This window comes from Neltuma alba, unplaced genomic scaffold, assembly GCF_004799145.2.
Source record: "Neltuma alba isolate B1F8T4 unplaced genomic scaffold, ASM479914v2 tig00012055_pilon, whole genome shotgun sequence".
In the NCBI taxonomy this organism is placed as follows: domain Eukaryota; kingdom Viridiplantae; phylum Streptophyta; class Magnoliopsida; order Fabales; family Fabaceae; genus Neltuma; species Neltuma alba.
The window spans coordinates 243,385-262,390 of record NW_021636619.1 but is presented as its reverse complement, the minus strand read 5'-3'; the positions used below and the strand labels follow the sequence as shown (position 1 = coordinate 262,390).

The following is a 19,006-nucleotide window of genomic DNA, read 5'->3' as shown; positions in this document are numbered from 1 at the left end:
GGAGGAAGGAAAAGTAGGGGAGAAAATAAGGTGGACCCCATACCTCATTTTCTTTCCAAATTTTCTTTCCATATATGGAGAGATTTGAGAAGGAAAACAAGATTTTCATGACTACCCCTACTATCTCTTATTCTCCATTTTTTTTCTTTTATTATATTTAAAAAAATTTTCATTTTTTATTTTTTATCTTAAAACAATATTTTTATTAAATAATCTAGCTTTAAAATATAATAATCTGAAAATACATATCAACCAGATAACTTGATTTTAATTATTTGATGATGCCAATGTTAGTATGATTTTTCTATTGCAATATTTAATTTAATTTAATTTTAAATATGATATATTTTGATAAGGACATTTTAGTTATTTGGATATTTATTAATTTTCTTTCCTCCTTATTTTTTCTCATCTATCTAAGCAAGAGGGATGATAATATTTTCCTTCTAGTTTTTCCTTCTCTCCATTTTCTCTCCTCCCATTTTCTTTCCTCCCAACTTTTCTTTCCATCCAAGCAAAAATATAAATGTTTTTAAAAAAATTTTATAAATAGTTTATAAAAAGTTAAAATCTAAACTGTTGAAATATATTAATCTAATAGTTTAAAAAAAAAAGGAGGAAAAAGGATGGAAAAGAAAGAAGAGGGGTTGCGACCTGAATTGGGATGCCTTGTTGTACTGTTTCCCCAGTAATTGTTGCTGTTTTTCTTTTCTTTGTGAAGGCATTGAATTGTTTCTAGTTCACTTTTCCAAAGCGAGGAGTTCATCAGTTCCTCAACCTTGCACATCCGGCATGCTCAAGCCTCAAGGGTCTCTTGTTCCCAAGGGTGTAGCTACGTGCTTCTTTTGTGTTTCTGACACGATGCGTTCGTGTGTTCAGCAGTTTCAAGTGTTTGTTTGTTTCTTTCTTTTTGCAGTGATGGGCCAGCCTTTTCATTGGGTTCTTTCATTCTCCGAGCTTTGTTCACATGGATCATATTCATTTGTGATTGGTCAACTTTTCTTAGCATACTCGTTTTATTGGTATTTGAATAAAATTGAGTTTTAATAAAAGTATATATATATTGGTAGAAATTATTTAAGTGTGAAAAAATATTTATAATAAAACATTCAATTTAAAATAATGACAAAAAAATTCATAGTAAAATATTCAATTTAAAATAATTATAAAATTTAATAAAATTTTATAATTTATGAATTATAAATTATTAAAAACTAAAGTATACTTTTAGCTTAACTTTAAAAAGTACTCCCTCTAATCCTTTTTATAAGAACATTTTAACTAGACTTTAACTGTTTTCTTAGGGACTGTTTGGAGTTGCCTTTAGAAAATAGCTTCTTAAAAATAATAAAAAATTAGTTTGAGAATAGATTTTAGAAAAATAAATAATGTGAAAAGAAATTATATTGATAAATTGAAAATGTTTGGATGGTTGTAATGAGAATCACTTTTTCATTTTTAAATTACAAAAAAGAACATAAGGTAATGTGATATTTACATACTAAAATGATAAAAATGAGTTTTTTATATTTTTAAATAATAATAAAAAAACATGATGAGGATATTTTGAGCATAATATGTTTGACACTCATTACAACAACCCGAACCATGATTTTCCACACCAAAAAGCAAAAAAAAAAGAGGCTTTTGGAATTGTTCTTCTAGATGAACTGCAACCAGAACTTTACAGAGCCATCAATGTATTCCATAAAAATATGTCTGACATTTCTATAAGAGAAATGTACCAGTTGGCATTGGTAACTAGTTGTTTGGCTACTTTGTTCTAAAATCATTATTTTCGCTTTTAAACCATGGTTTTAATTTCAACCCAGAATACTTTCTAAGAAAACCATAAAAATTAGTCATAAAAATTAGTTTGAAACAATAAGTATATTGAACATTTTTAAAGTATGTCTCAATATAATAAGAGAGTAATTAGGAGAAAATCAGCTCCAAAAAAAAGTAATTAGGAGAAAAAAAATAGTGATAATAATCAAGAAAGATAAGCGTCATCGAAATTGCAGTTTTTCACCAAATCTTTATGCCAAGTTGTTCAAAGCATTAGAATGCTCACGAGCTTCTAGGGAGCCATACAACCAATTATAGCGTGACACCCGAACATGAAATATCCCAACATACGTATTTAAAAAGATTCTTCCATTTACTCAAAAAAAAAAAAAGATTCTTCCATTGAGCTCTTTTACTCTTTTAGCATGAATGTGACCCATACTTCATGCTCAAGGCTCCATCTCACCCATTCCCCTCCTTGCAATGAAAAGAAGGAAGTCTGCATCGTATGAGGCACCACAGATTAACAATGTTGGAACAGTCTCTGATAAGCACTGTCTTTCATCGTGCCTGTTTGGAATCATGATGGAAATTCTCTATAAACATATTTCATGTAAGCCGAAATAAAATTCCTCTCACATACTCGTCTCTTATTTCATAAATTACTATTAAAAAGTTACTTATAAAATACTTATAAGTTGTTCTAAACAGGCTCAATTATTGTCACAATCCAAGGAATTGGTTGCTGACCCTACTTTTCTGTACATTCTCAATCAATTGTTAGGTAATACTTCATGTTTTTAACATGAGAGTTAGTTGGAGGATGAATTTAATCCTAAATATAAGATTTCAATTTAATCTACTTTGTTCTCCTCAAAAGTATAATGCATTCTCTAAAGTATTTCTATTGGTTATACATGTCAAGGGATTTTGATATTTTTTATAAATAACTAACTAAATTTCTTAATCTATTCAAATTAGTTAAATAGCTTTTATACTAGGAATCGGATGTAGTAAATTTCAATTTCTTTAAAAAAAATTAAGAAATGCCTACTATTTTGCCATGATATGACTTTTTTTTTCAATTAATTATTCATTAGCAAAAAAAAAAAAACTATTCAGTGCACTACCAACAAGTTATTGGTTGATACGGTAAGCAGTCTCACCCCGTAACAAAAAGAACGCAAGTTTGAACATCAAAAAATGCACTTGTTGGGAGAGATGAAAACCTTTCTCAAAAGAAAAAACCATTAATCAATAAAAAACTATACGGTGCATATCTTAAAAAGAAAAAAAGAAAAATTAATTCAGGTTTACTTCAATTTTGAATAAGTCGTTACTTAAACCAAATCTTTATTATTTGATATGATAATTTTGATTTAAGCTTTTATGAAATTTCATTTATAAATATGCACGAATATTAAAAGTGTTGAATGAAATGAAATAAATTTCATGAGGTCTTTTTGTCGCGTCAAATTAATAGAAGATACATCCCATCCATCGTACGTAAGTTAATAATATTATAAAAATTCTCTAGAGCAGCTACATATGATCCCCTGAAATTTTAAAATTATAAATTTAATATCTAAAATTCAGGAGATTTTTATAAATTTAATATTATAAAAATTAACATCTTTTTTTAAAAAAATATTTTCAGTTATTTTTAATTTTAATTTATTTTTATTTTCAAGTTCATAATATTAAATAAAATTATGTTTAAGTGTAAAATAATACACTTTTAAAATAATAAATTATTTATTATCAAATTAATAAAGCTATGAAAGTAAAATAAAAAACTTGTAAAAAAAATGAAAAACAAGCCAACATGTGGGTTGTTGGGTTGGCTCGGAGCAAAACATTGAAACAACTTGACGTTTTGCCAACTCATCAAGCATATCCTAGCCCATGAGGTCATAGATTAAACCTACAGTCCCAATTCATATTATCGGTTTTATATTAAATAAAAACTTTTTATTGAAAAGTAACCCAGATATCTGATTAGTTCATTTATGTGACACGTATGATTTTGATGTTCTAAGGGTCGAGGTTAACCGTTTTAATTGAGGATCATTTGGGAATATTATTTTTGAAGAAATTATGACTCCCAACTAATCTTAATCACATTCCTTAATTCACATGTAATTCAATTAAAAAAATCTTATAAATAAGATTGGAACAAACATTTATTAAGAAAACAAATATTTATCAGCAAAATGCCTAATGGCAATTGGCAAATGAATTGAAGGGTGAGTAACGAAAACCTTGGTCCGGTCCTCTAGGTTTAATTTTCAATCTTGTAGCTTCTAAGTTTTATGAATTTACACAAATTTTATATCATAAATATATTATATATGTATTCCAAACCTCCCACAATAATTTAAATTATTTGCCCCACTTCTACATATGGCGTATTACACAATAATTTATGAAATGTGTGTGTGTGTGTGTGTGTGTGGCATTTGTACCTTCCAACGGCCCACAATATGGCATATATAATTTAATATCTGGTGATTTTATAGTATTCTCAGTAGAACAGACGCATTTTAAAATGAGTATGGACTATGGTGGATGCTTACAATGTTTAACAATATACAAGAGACATTACTAGTTGAGTCTTTAGATAACTAAGAAACCGCTCATTTTATATCTATACTCTCTCCGTCATATTTATAAGTTATTTTTAATACTTTTCAGCAGATTAGAAAACACATTAAAGTTCATTAACCTTGTTTAAGCTTTAAATAAGTTATCTATTTTGCTCATGTTAACCATATCTTCAAATAAGCTTCTCACTTTACAACCTTAATAATGAGCGTTTTTTGAAAAAAAAAAAAAATTGTAACAAATACATAATCAACATGGTGTCCTATGAATTGAAATATATAATGGAGGGAGCATATAGGAACATATATTACATAGTAAATATTACATAAAATAAAAGTGTAAATATATATAATAGTAGACAAGTATGACTTTTTAAACATGGGTTTTAATGGAGGAGCTATATCTGGTTTGGATATCATAGTACCTTGACCATAACATTACGCCTCCATATTTAGGAGAGGTCTTAATGGTAGGAAGCACCTTAGAAATAAGATCAGGAATAGGAATAAATCCACTGCCTGCAGCCTCAGGAGAAGCTGGTAGGCCTAGGAACACCTTATTCACTGGAACATTAGAAGTCCACAGCTTCCATGCACCTTCAAGACTAGATATATCTCCTGAACTATATTGGCATGGAGGGTTATTGTAGAACTGGATCCATGCATTGTCAAATAAACCTGTCCTCAAGGCATTTCCTAACCAAGCATCTGGGAATGGACATTGTGGAGCTGCTGCTATATACACCTTTCTACCCCCCTTGCTATAACTTTTAAGTAGTCTGGTATGCAAATAAGAGTTAGTTATTCATGCGCGCGCGCGCACACACACATATATAATATGAAAAAAAATTAAGTTATTCATGCACACACACACATATATAATATGAAAAAAATTAAGTATTTATTAAAAAAATAAAAATATAAAATATAAAAGCTTGGCCAGTGTAGCATACTTCTACCTGGGCTGGGCCTAAAGTGATTGAGCTATTTTATGTTAGTTAGTTGAGCTACAGCACCACTTAAACCTATAAATTAACTAAAGAAATCTACTGCCTCCTGTTTTGAATGTAAGAGTTACTTAATTGACATGAATAAATTAAAAAAAATTAGATAAATTAGTTAATTATAAAAAAAAATATAACTTGATCTCCTTGAAAACACCCATGTGTAATATTAGATTATATATAAATTAATATATTAGTTTGGGTAAAAATGATAAATATAGGAGACAATGAATCAACTCATATCTCTAAATCGCGTACGAAGTCCCTCATTGGCCCACCTCAGTCTTTCCCTTCCTGCCATGTGCTCTATTCCAATTGGTCCTCTATGGATGAACATTATATTTTTATATGCGGGTTTTGCTTGTGGTGCTATCAATTCCCGATGCTACTACTCCTCTTTGCTATGCGTTGTCAATCAATTGCCATTATCAATTCCCGATGTATCAATATTTCCATCTCGTGAACCCTAATCGTCCATCTACATTTCTTGCTCACAATATTCTCATGTAATTTATTACCTCTGTGGTGCTATCAATTCCCGATGCTAATACTCCTCTTTGCTATGCGTTGTCAATCATCAATTGCCATTATCAATTCCCGATGTTTATAATGTCTTCTCATGTAATTGGCATTGGATAGATTCTTAATTATTGATGACGCATCTATCCATGTAATTATTATACCGTCATATCATTTACTACCTTCAAGGAAAAAAAAAGATATGGTCTACTACACATGCTGATTTTCTTTTATTCCAAGCACATTATCATTTATTATTTTATCAGTCATATACCTGGGTGCGTTTTTATTAGACCTAACAATTTAACCATTGGCTCTTGGATTTTTTTGCTGTCAACAATTGGCTGTTTGATAGGAGCCACGGATCATGGGAAAAATTTTCTCAGGATTATGAGGGAATTTCAAAAATCATACATCCTGCCAAATTTTCAGTGGGGTCATTCTGCATAGATGAACATATATATATATCACGTTAGTTTGATCATTATCTGTACTGCCTATCACCCTGAATATCAAGTTACTATTATTGCGTCTTAAGGCACATCAGTATTGTACAAAAAATGGCTCCTACTGCAAAAATTTTTATCGAAGACTTCAACTCCAGCAAAGACACATGGAGTTTGCATGCGAAGATTGTCAGGAAATGGCCGGTGCCCAGAAAGATCCCTCCTTATGCTGTGTGGAAGGTATCCATGCTATTAGTGGATGAACAGGTATTTGTTTATTTCATTTTCACCATGTTCCATCTAACTTTTACAAATACCCTATCACAGTTTCTTCTTCTATATGTAGGAAAGTAGGATTGAAGCATTTACCACTCAGAAATCACTAATTAGACGTATCATTGAAGAACTTCGGGAGGGGGTAGTGTATCATTTTGAGAACTTTGAAGTGCTCCTTAACAAAGATGAGTACAAGGTTACAGATTGTAAATATAAGTTAAGCTTTCATTGTTCAACATCGATCGAGGAAAGTGATCTTTCAATTCCATTTGATGCATTCAACTTCGTTACAATCAAGGATGTTGCTGAGTTTAGTGCCAACAATGAAGACTTGATAGGTTGGATCACATACTTATATTGCTTAGCATTTTGTCATTGTTTAATTCTTTTAAGAAAAGTTGGATTTAAAGTCTTTTTTTTTTTTAATGTTTTTCAGATGTTATTGGGTTTTTACAATCATTTGGAGATTTGAAGGATCATAAAAAAGAAGGGGGTAGTACAAGGAAGCTCAGTTTCACAATTGCGGATGAGAAGTGATTAGCCCAGTTTATAGTTTATATTTTAAGATGTTTTGTGTTTTATTTTATTAGTTGTCCCTGTTACTATGTATTGGATTTTCACAATTATTTCAACCAGTTTTCTTATATATATTTTCGTTATATGTGCCTAGAAACAGGATTTTTTTCCTTTTTCTGCAGTGAGAGATCTGTCAATGTGGTAGTATTCGGTCAGTGTGCCAATGAAATATTTAGAGCCAAAGGGGAAGACTTACAACCACCTATTGTTGTGCTCCTTCGTTTTGCAAGAATCAACAGGGGAAAAGGTACGTATATGTATCATCACATGTTATTAAAGGTGTTACCTCATTGCTATTCATGTCTATCATCAAGCTTTAACCTTGAAAATCTAGGTTTCGGACATTTAACTAATCAGTTTGAGGGGACCAAGGTAGTTTTCAATCCTGACCTCCCTGAGACCAAGAAACTACTTGACAGGTTAATTTCATCAACCATTATTAAGTTATTACTTATTAAGATTAAGGTTAGCATGAAAGTGACCAATTATTAATAATTTTCCAACACTTATGTTTAGTCTTGAAGATAATCCAGTTGCAAGTCAAAGTTTATCCCAGGTATCAAGCTGTGTCATTGCAACTGCTACAAATGAGTCACTCTTAAGTTTCCCTTGCAGGATTAATGTAGCTCAGATAATGAACTTCACTGAGGTATAATTTTATTTACATTGATCGAAAAACAACTCTGTTATCAACTTGCTTTTAATTGAGGTGCTTATATATGTTTGGTATTTAGCCATGTGAGGTTGTCACTAAGTTGGTCATTGAGAAGCTTGAAACAGCATATGGTTGGAATTACGATGGATGTCCATGTGATAAAAAACCATTCTATGTCAATGGGAAACTTAAGTGTAGCGCATGCAACACAGAAGTCAAGATGACTGAACCCAAGTATGAAATATTCTTCAAGATAAATATACCATATTATTTTACTATTAGTGACTTATCTTTATTCCTTTTTAACTACATAAGTAATATTTACTTGGTTAATACATATAGGTTCAAAGTTCATTACAAAGCAAGGGATTCCACTGGTAAATGTTCAATCATTTTTTTCAATCGCTTAGCTTCTCAGTTATTGAACTGTGTTGCTGCCGACCTCAAGGATCAAATGATTAAGGTGATCTCTTTTGGGAAATTTTGTCAAAATAAATTTGTTCTGCTGAATATCAGTACCGCATTTTAACACATTACACTATGTGATGCTAACAGATGGGCAAGCCTATGGGATTTCCTAAAGAGCTGTCCGATTGCATAGGGAAGGAAGTCCTGGTCAAACTTAAAATCAAGGACTTCAACATCGGTCACCCCAATAGTAGCATGGGTGTCTCACAGTTTTCTGATGATATGCACATAATCGAAAAGTTCACATATAGCGAATACCAGGAAAATCCTCCAACTCTAACTGAGGTATTAACTATTAATATTGATCATTTATACTTATAATCAAAGATCTTTAAGCTGTAATATATCAAAGTGAGGTACCTAATATACTGAAAATATGTTTAACAGGCTTCGCCGGTTGAATCGAGTGCGTCAAAATCCTCTCCAAAAATTGTCCTTGTGGAGGCAGAAGAAGATGATGACCTGACTGATTCACAGATTGTCACTCCAGAGGACACTAATGCAAAGAGGAGGAAACTGAGCAAAACCATCTCCCAAGCAGTTGATGACGGTGGTCTCTCAGAGATGTTGACCCCTACATTCAGCTCAACCCAGCTTTTGAAAACCATAAAAAAAGAAGTTTGTTGACTAAAGAGCAGCCTCATTTTGTTTGTTTAGTCACGCCATTTCAACTTCAATTTTTGGATTTAGTCTACTATTTCAATCATCCAGGCTTTTGTGATCTAGACATATTTTAGAGGCACCAAATTAATATGGTGTCATTATCATGTTTAATTGTGAAATGAATTTCAATTCCTTATGCTGGATGTATTTAAATTCTTCTAATAGACAAATTAATTGAAAATTATTGCCCACAAGATATGGTCAAGAAACATTAACCAAATAATGTAGAACTTTCCATCCTAATATATACTTTATAAATTATAATTCTATAGTCTTTTCCAAATGCTAAATTAATTTCTAATAATTTATTCTATGGACTCCAGTTCAGGATTTTCTCTTAGAACACTTATATTAACTCAACAAGTTAAAAAGTTTTGCATTTGATTTATTGAATATTTAATATTAATAATTGGTGCACAAAATGAATAGCATATTTAATATCAATACATATGAGTTTTGGGAGTATATCAATCAAATGTTATAATCATATCCAAGATTGCCATAACACGCTATTTTAATTATATGTCTTACCTCTCATTGACGTTAAATATATTATTGAGAGAATGTAAATAAAATCTGGCTAAAATATCTAAATCCAAATTATGATTTACACTTCTAATAAAATTCTAATTAGGCCATGCAAGTGGTCTTCATATCTTATGATTATTTTTCAGGTTGAAAAACGCATAAATAATTCTTAGAGTGTTTAAAATTTGTGTGTGTGTATACATAACTAAAACTTTCAAAAATATGTTAATCAAACACTTTAAATTACATTCAAAAATATGTTAATCAAACACTTTAAATTACAATATAAGTTTTAGAGAAAAATATTTTGTTTAAAAAATTTTTTTTGTCATTGATAAAATAATATTTCACAGCAGAATAAAATAAAAAATATTTTTGACCTTTTGAATCAGATGCTTAGTTAATAAAACTAAAGTAATAAAATTATTTTTACTTATTTCATATCATTTATTCCTCACTATTACTGTTCTTTATTTTCTACGAGCATATTTCAATGTTTAGGATAACAGTGGTAGTGTCATCATTCCTTACCATGTGGGTTTGATAATGGCAGTTATTGAAAAGTTACGCTCAAAAAATCAAAGTTACAACTTTTAAAAAATAATTTTATCACCATATTTACCAATCAACATAATTCAGTTGTAGTTTAGTTTTTTTTAAAAATATTTATTTGTACATGGAACTTAGTGAGAATATTATTCTTTAAAAGTTTCCATCACTTCTTGGGTTTCGTGTACAATGACATATCGTTCTTCTGTGATCATGTTTACACATACAATTTACATGGCTATTATAGGGTGAGGTGCCAATCCTAATCATTATTGCATTTTAGAGTCCCAATGCTATACGCTGGAGTTCATTCTTCTATGCTCAGATATCTCTCTCCTTCCGATATGAATGCAGAATTAGCCTACTTTAATGATGATTCTTGAACGATTTCAAAAACCGATGGGGATGATCCTTATCAATATATAATAAAAAATTATTTTAAATGTAAAACTTTGACAATACTCCAACCATGTTTTATATTTTTTAGAGTGTGATCCAAGTGATCAACGATACAGCCAATCAAAAATCATATTTGATCTCCAACTCATTAATCACTTGTATGGATAAAGTAGCCAATAGTGGGTAGACCAATCACATATCTTGCTTCATTTTTTTGCTTGCCGAAACACATATCTAATTTATATTATAGCTCTTTTATTCATCATGTCAGCCTTATCAGTCCAACAACCTTCTTTGGGCAGAGAGAAAATGGTACAGCACAAGAAGATGACCAGACAACAGAGAAAAAAGAACAGTATGTTGTTAGAACTGTTCCAAATTTTCTTATGGCATTCTTCAAAATATATTTGTATATACTCTTCATACTAAAGTATTCTTCTTTACTGTAGATGATCATGATAAGGCATATCAGAATATCTCATCAGTTGAAATGCAGATGAAGGAATGCCGATCTCAACATGATGGCGCACAGAACATAATTCAGGATCATTTCTCTATAAGGTCTAAAGCGGTTTATGAAACTCCAACGAAACCAATTTTACCCGACATTACTAATTCCCAAACGCTTTACAAAGAAGGAGGCTTTGAGGTTAATCCAACTTCATTTGCAAATCATGCTCCACCGGAAGACATTCAATATTTCTCAACCAATGGGGAAAGAGCTTTTTGTCCCAAGAGACGTCGTATTGAGAATGTCTCAAGTCTTGCTGAGAATCTAACCCATGAGCTTTATCATGACACCAGAAGAGGTGTGTGCATGTTTCATCCATATATAATGTCCTTTACTATATTATTTGCATTGAATCAGCTAACATATTTCTGAAAATTTTGTGAAGAGGATATTTCAGCCTCAGAAGGTATTCAAGGAGATGACCACTTATATGATTCATTTAATATCAACCTTGATGGCTATCTTGATGAGGGAAATCCAGAATTTGAATGTCAATATTGTGGAGCTATGCTATGGTTCAATGAGAGAATAAAGAGAGCTCCATCTAATGAACGGCCAATTTTTTCAATATGTTGCTCCCATGGTAAAGTGTCTGTACCTCATTTACAGACTCCTCCTGAACAGCTCCGTAAACTTTTCTTTGACAAAGGTGATCCAAAATCCAAAAAGTTCCAATCAAGCATTAGAGCATATAATAATATGTTCTGCTTCACTTCAATGGGAGGGAAGATTAACCATTCTCTAAACAGTAATGGTGGGGGACCTTACACCTTTGTCATATCTGGACAGAACCACCACTATATAGGTAGTTTATTACCTGAAGAAGGAGCTAATCCAGTGTACTCTCAATTATATATTTATGATACGGAGCATGAAATAGCAAATCGGCTTTCAGCAATCAGGTATGTTTCTTTTACAAGATTAATAGCACCATCAGTATTTAATATATTTTTTACCAAAAAAAAAAATTCAAAAAAATATAGCCAAATATTTGTGATTTGTAATAATGTATTCATTTCAATATTCTTTAATATGTATAGGAATTTATTTTATGGTTTCCTAATTGCTTTTCCATCATTTTTACGTAGTGAATATTTAACACTAACTTTTTTGTTAAAAAAATCATTAACTATTAAACAATGGTCCATGATACATTACGTCACATGATTTCTTCGTTTTTTTAACATCTCTTTTAAATCTATCTATTATAAATTAAAATAAAAAAGTACTATTGTTGATTAGAAGTTAAACCTCACAGCTTATTTTAAATCACATAGGAATCACAGTGAAGTATCTCAAGTGGATGTGACTATAGCACATGAAATCAAAGAATGTCTTGACGAACATAATTCACTGGTCAAAAAATATAGGCATGCATCTGATATACTGAAGAGGGATCGCCATGCAAATGTCAAGATTTGCTTGATAAGGCATATGGGCCCTGACAATAGATGTTATAATCTTCCAACATCATCAGAAGTTGCTGCACTAATAGTTGGTGATTTTGACAGATCATATCACAAGAGAGATATTGTTGTGGAAAAACAAGGGACGCTCAAACGAATAGATGAATTTCACAGGTCATACCTACCATTACAGTACCCACTGTTATTTCATTTTGGAAATAATGGTTATGATCCAAATATTATGCACTCTACTCAATCTCTCTACCACACAAGGAAGAAGAAAAAATTGACTATTAGAGAATATCTAGCATATAGATTGATGAACAGGAAGAATGAAGAGTCTGTTATTTTGCATGCTAGAAGGTTATTCCAACAATTTATTGTTGATGGCTACACAATGGTTGAAAGTGATCGATTGAAGTACATAAGAGATCATCAAAAGGAAATAAGAGCCGACCTATACAAGGGAATCTCTGATGCTATTACAAGAGGTGAAACAAATGCATCAATGATTGGAAGAAGAGTTGTTCTTCCATCTTCATTTACAGGTGGTGCAAGATACATGGTGAACAATTTTCAGGATGCAATGGCAATTTGTAAATATGCAGGTTATCCAGATATATTCTTAACATTCACTTGTAATCCTGCTTGGCCGGAAGTAAAGCGTTACTGTACCGATTATGAGCTTAATCAATCAGATTGTCCGCAAATTTTATCAAGGATATTTAAATTGAAATTAGATGCTCTCATGAAAGTTATTAGGGAACAAAAAATATTCGGCAAGATTAGGGCAGGTAATCATCAATTGACCAAGTCCACCTCATATTTATTCCAAAATAAAATTCTGTTATACATTTTTATTATTCACAAGGTTGATTTGGAAGTATGAGATTTTTTAATAATTGTTATGTAATATCTTATTTTATTTTTTTATATTACTGCAGAAATATACACAATCGAGTTTCAAAAGAGAGGATTGCCCCATGCTCATATCATTCTCTTCCTTGAACATGATGACAAGCCCAGAACACCAGAAGATGTGGATAAATTAATATGTGCAGAAATACCAGATAAAGAGTTAGATCCTGAGTTATATGAGCTCGTGGGTAATTACATGATTCATGGTCCATGTGGACACTCTAACAAGAATTCACCTTGCATGAAAGATGGAAAATGCTCGAAGTACTTTCCAAAAAAATATGTCGACAATACAGCTGTTGATGAAGAAGGGTACCCTACATACAGGAGGCGCAAAGATGGAAGGACTATAGAAAAAAAGGGCATACCATTAGATAATAGGTTTGTTGTGCCTTACAATCCACATTTGCTCAGATTATTCCGGGCTCATATTAATGTTGAAAAAACAAACCAGTCAAGAGCAGTCAAATACCTTTTCAAGTACATTAGCAAGGGGAATGACAGAGTTGTTGCAGGGATTTACAGCAATCCTGATACAAGTAGCTCAGAAACTTCATTCGATGAGATATCACATTATCTCAATTGTAGATATGTTTCACCTTGTGAAGCTGCATGGCGTATATTTGCTTTTGACATTCATCATAGATATCCTTCTGTCGAGCGTCTATCCTTTCACTTGCCAGAACAGCAAGTAGTCTACTACTCTGGGAAGTCATCTGTATCATCATTACTAGACAAGCCAAGGATGAAAGAATCGATGTTCTTAGCCTGGATGGACTTGAACAAATCTGGTGGGCTTGCAAAAACAATGACATACATACAGATTCCACAATACTATACTTTTGATAAGAATCAGAGAATATGGAAACCAAGGCAACGAGGATTTGCAGTTGGGAGATTAGCACATGCATCACCAACACAGGGAGAGATCTATTATTTGCGGGTTCTCCTCACCAAAGCACGAGGACCTAAATCGTATGAGGACATTAGAACTGTCGATGGTATTATCCATCCAACTTTTAAATCTGCATGTTATGCCCTTGGTTTGCTCAACGATGATCAAGAATTTATTGATGCAATCAAGGAGGCCTCAATCTGGGCATCTGGACATTACCTCAGAAAATTCTTTGTTAGTATGCTACTTTGCAACTGCTTATCACAACCACTTTTAGTTTGGCAGAAATCTAAGCAACTTATTTTTGAAGATATGTTGTATGTTGCCAGACCTCAACAACAACTATCAGGTAATGACTATCAAATATATTATCAAATTATCATTATTTTATAGCATGATATTTTTTAATTATTGGTGCATCCTTATTAATTAATCTTAATAAACTTTAATTTGTTATCATTACATGTAGGAATTAGTATAACTGATGATGAGAAGGAGGAAGTTGCACTGATTGAAATTGAAAGATTACTCAAGAGGAACGGGAAATCTTTGAGTGATTTCCCTTCAATGCCAAAGCCAAAAACAGATACACATATTGATATGAGGAACCATTTATTATTGCAGGAGCTGAACTATGACAGAGACAGCTGTAGATCTGAATCAGATAAGTTAAGAGCTTCCTTAACAGATGAGCAATTGAATATATTCAATGAGATCTTGAATGCAATTGACTCATCAAATGAAAATTTCTTTTTTGTTTATGGTTTTGGAGGTACTGGGAAGACATTCTTGTGGAATGCATTGACTGCAACTATTAGGGGAAGAGGTGAAATAGTGATAAACGTTGCATCAAGTGGGATTGCAGCAACGTTATTACCATCAGGCAGGACAGCTCACTCCAGGTTTGCAATACCAATAGATATAACTGAGGAATCAATGTGCAACATATCACACAACTCACCAATGTCTAACCTCATTAGAAATACAAAGTTATTCATATGGGATGAAGCTCCCATGGTTAGGAGATATTGCATTGAAGCTGTTGATAGAACATTTAAAGATATCATGAAGTGTGACCATCCATTTGGGGGAAAGTGTGTTGTCATGGGTGGAGACTTTAGACAAATATTGCCGGTTGTTCCAAAAGGAGGCCGTGCTGATATTGTTGATGCATCAATCAATTCATCTGAACTATGGAATCATTGTAGAATGTTTCAACTTACGAAAAACATGCGCCTATTATCAAGTGGAGATCATGGTGACAATTTGAAAGTCCAACAATTCTCAGAGTGGTTGCTTCAAGTTGGTGAAGGTAAAATAGGACTGCCAAATGAAGGTGTTACAGATATTGAGATTCCAAGTGAGATACTAATCCAATCATCTGATAATCATATTCAATCCATTGTGTCTGTTACTTATCCAAACTTAAAATACCATATCAATAATTCTGAATATCTGACCAACAGAGCAATCCTTGCACCAACTATTGAAGTGGTTGATCAAATAAATGATCATGTTTGTTCAATGCTTGATGGTGAATATGTAGAGTACTTCAGCTCAGATTCAATAACTGCTGCTGATCAAGACGTAGAGTTCCAAGAATTATACACTACTGAATTCTTAAACACCATCAACTGTTCTGGTCTTCCTCCTCATAGATTAGCATTGAAAGTAGGATGTCCTGTCATGCTCATCAGGAACATTGATCAAGCATCTGGTCTTTGTAATGGGACAAGACTTCAAACTACTTTCCTTGGTAAACATTTCATCAAAGCTATAGCATTGAATGGCACAAGTGTTGGTCAAGAAGTCCTCATCCATCGTATGGATATGAATCCATCTGAAACTAAGCTTCCATTCACAATGGTAAGGAGGCAATTCCCCCTCATTATTTCATTTGCAATGACCATAAATAAGAGTCAAGGACAATCAATGACTAATGTTGGTTTATATCTTCCAAGGCCAGTATTCTCACATGGGCAGCTGTATGTAGCAATGTCAAGGGTCAGAAGAATTGATGGTCTAAAGGTGTTGATCGTTGATTCGAATAATAAATCAACCAACATTACTACCAATGTTGTATACAGAGAGATATTTCAGAATGTTCATTGTCATTAGCAGACTAGCTGTTGTTACAGAACTTGAGTCCTATGTTCTTTTTATGCCACATGTTCTGTGATTAACATTAGTCATTATTTTGATGTATCTTTTTTGTTATGTTTAATAGCTCGTAGCTCAATAACACCATGTCATTGTATTATTAGCATCCAGTTTTTTAAAATCAAAATATTATCAAATGACGATGGGAAATAAAAATTATGAAACATATTTTCTATCAGAATTTTTAGAATAACTAATATCAACTCCACCTGAAATAAAAAAATATGAAGAAGGTTATGAACTCAACTCCATCCTAACCTTCCTCATGTACAACTTGAACACGACTTCTTTAGCATTAAAAACAATATAACTCTGTCACCAAGTACGCAATATTACAAAACATAAATTCATATTTTTGTTAGAATGGCAACTTCGTTGGAATTATGGCAAAATGAAAGAATGGGCTAGGTGATCTTTATTAAAAAATTTGTTTACAAAACATATACACAACAGAGAATAATATAAAATAGATATTGCTAACACATTTCTCTTTCGAAAAAAGTCTATCACAATTGCTTTGTTTTTACTAGAACGCAGTTTTAAAAATACTTACTTCCCTTAATTACTAATGTGTTCAACGCAATTACTTACTCTTTACAATTTAAAATATTCTCATCCTCTATTGAATCAGATTACTTTGTTAGTTTACAATACACTTTAGACAAATCGCGCATCGCGCGGGGGTATAAACTAGTTGATATCTTATATTTAGAACCAAATCTAATCTCAAAACTAGCTCCTAGATTAGATACCAGGAGAAATACCTAGCAACATCACTTAAACCTCTAATATTAACTGAAGAAAGTTATAGCCAATGATATTGTAGTCTAGTGACATGAACTCTCACTTATAATTAAGTGAGACGAGATAGATTCAGGCCGCTGGTGTTTACCTTCTAATTCAAAAAACTAAAGAAAAAGCTACCTGGCAAGATCACCCCAGTATTGGTTTGATCGTCCTTCAGTGTCAAAGTCAATGCCATCAAGAACAGCAGGACCGAGTGGGCGAGACGAAGACTGTCCTCCCAAGAAGTTATTCCAAAGGTAAGTCGCAACCTCTGTTGCATTAATGGCTTCGCTTCCAGGTCCTGCTCTTAAAGACAACAATACCTTTATGCCTTTGGCTTGGCATGATTCGATATCAGAAAACTCAAACCAGAACATCCATTATTGTTGCTGGGAACACAATGACCAGCCAGGTTTATTTCTGGAGTTTGGTCTCCCCCATAAGTTGGAAGAAATGCTATCATCATGAACTCATAGTTTCCAGTTTCACATGCCTCAGCCAGCGTGCCTTCGTTCCCATTTTGGCCCCAGTAAGTTGCGATATTGCCAGCTTCGGAAGAAGAAGCCATTGTTGACATGATGATGATGAAGAACAAGGCCAATAAGGATTGGCTTGATGATGAAGAGATGGACGCCATTTTTGGAAGTTTTGATCTCACTGTCTTTTAAAGTTTTGTGATGTTTATGTGGGCGTAGAGATTTGGGGTTTTATAAGGGTGAGATGTGTGTGTTTGATGCGTGGGGTTTTATTTGGGTGATTTGGCCAATTAATTATGAGAGCGTCGTCGTGAACTCTTTGTTTGAACTTTGAAACTTAAGTTGCAGTCTTTGATAATGGCGTAGGAGATATAATTGACATGTCTCTTGTTTGTTTTCTTTTTGAACACTACTTTGGTGTTCCGTTCCTCTTTTTTTTTTGTTACTATATATGCATATATATATATATTTCTTACCTTTTTATTCTTTATTTTTTGGGTGAAGCCACCCAACACTCTAAGCTATTTTCAGACCTGCATCCAGCACCCTAAATTATTAAGTGTTTGTTTGGCAGATCGTTTAGAGGGGAGAACATGCATTCAAAAAGGGAAATCGTGTGTTGGTAGTTGGTGTGGTCTTCAACAATTGTTTGGGCAAACTTTTTCTCAAATTGACTTTTGGGAATAAAACTCATTCAAGGCAAAAGCTAATTAGAGTAGTTCAGGGCGATGGATGCTTCCAAAAATAATTCAAGGACTCACCTTTACCCTTTTTTTTTTTTTTTTGAGGGATCATTCATTTAACAAATTACTGGAGGAGGAGTTTATCAATATTTTACTGAAACATGGCGACAAAGAGTTCTATTGAATCCGTTTCGTTGGTGACTTGGGATTGGCCTTCGTTCGCTGTCTTAGTATCCGGTGCTCTTCCTTTGCTTTAAAACGGTGTCGTTTGCTGCATAACATGACAAGGGAAATAAAGGAGATTGTTAAAATTGTTAAGTTTTTATTCTTCAACCGGATTTCCAAACAAAACATTACTCAGCAATTTTCCATTCATGACTTTCCTGCAATCTCTTTTTTCTTTTTTTGGTCATTTATCATCAAACGACACTGTTTTAAAGCAAAGGAGCAGCAGCGGATGTTAAGACAGCGGAGTAAAGTCAATCCGGATTTGAAGTGTCCGGGTCAGCTAAAATAAAGCTTAGAAAAGGATCAATCAAAATATATTGCAATTACAAATTAATGAATTTCAGGAAGGTTTGATTTCTTGAGAAGTTTTACGTACTGTTTTAATTTTCCGTTTAAGTCTGATGGTGGATGGACTATGGCCATGGTTTTCCAGTTACAGGTGCAACATAGTACTCCCTCCAGTCCTGAA

At 32.7% G+C, this 19,006-nt stretch overlaps 1 pseudogene; it reads right to left on the bottom strand.

Moving 5' to 3' along the window:
* Positions 1-4,764: 4,764 nt before the first annotated feature.
* On the bottom strand, positions 4,765-17,787 carry LOC114721683 (hevamine-A-like; annotated as a pseudogene).
* Positions 17,788-19,006: the final 1,219 nt, after the last annotated feature.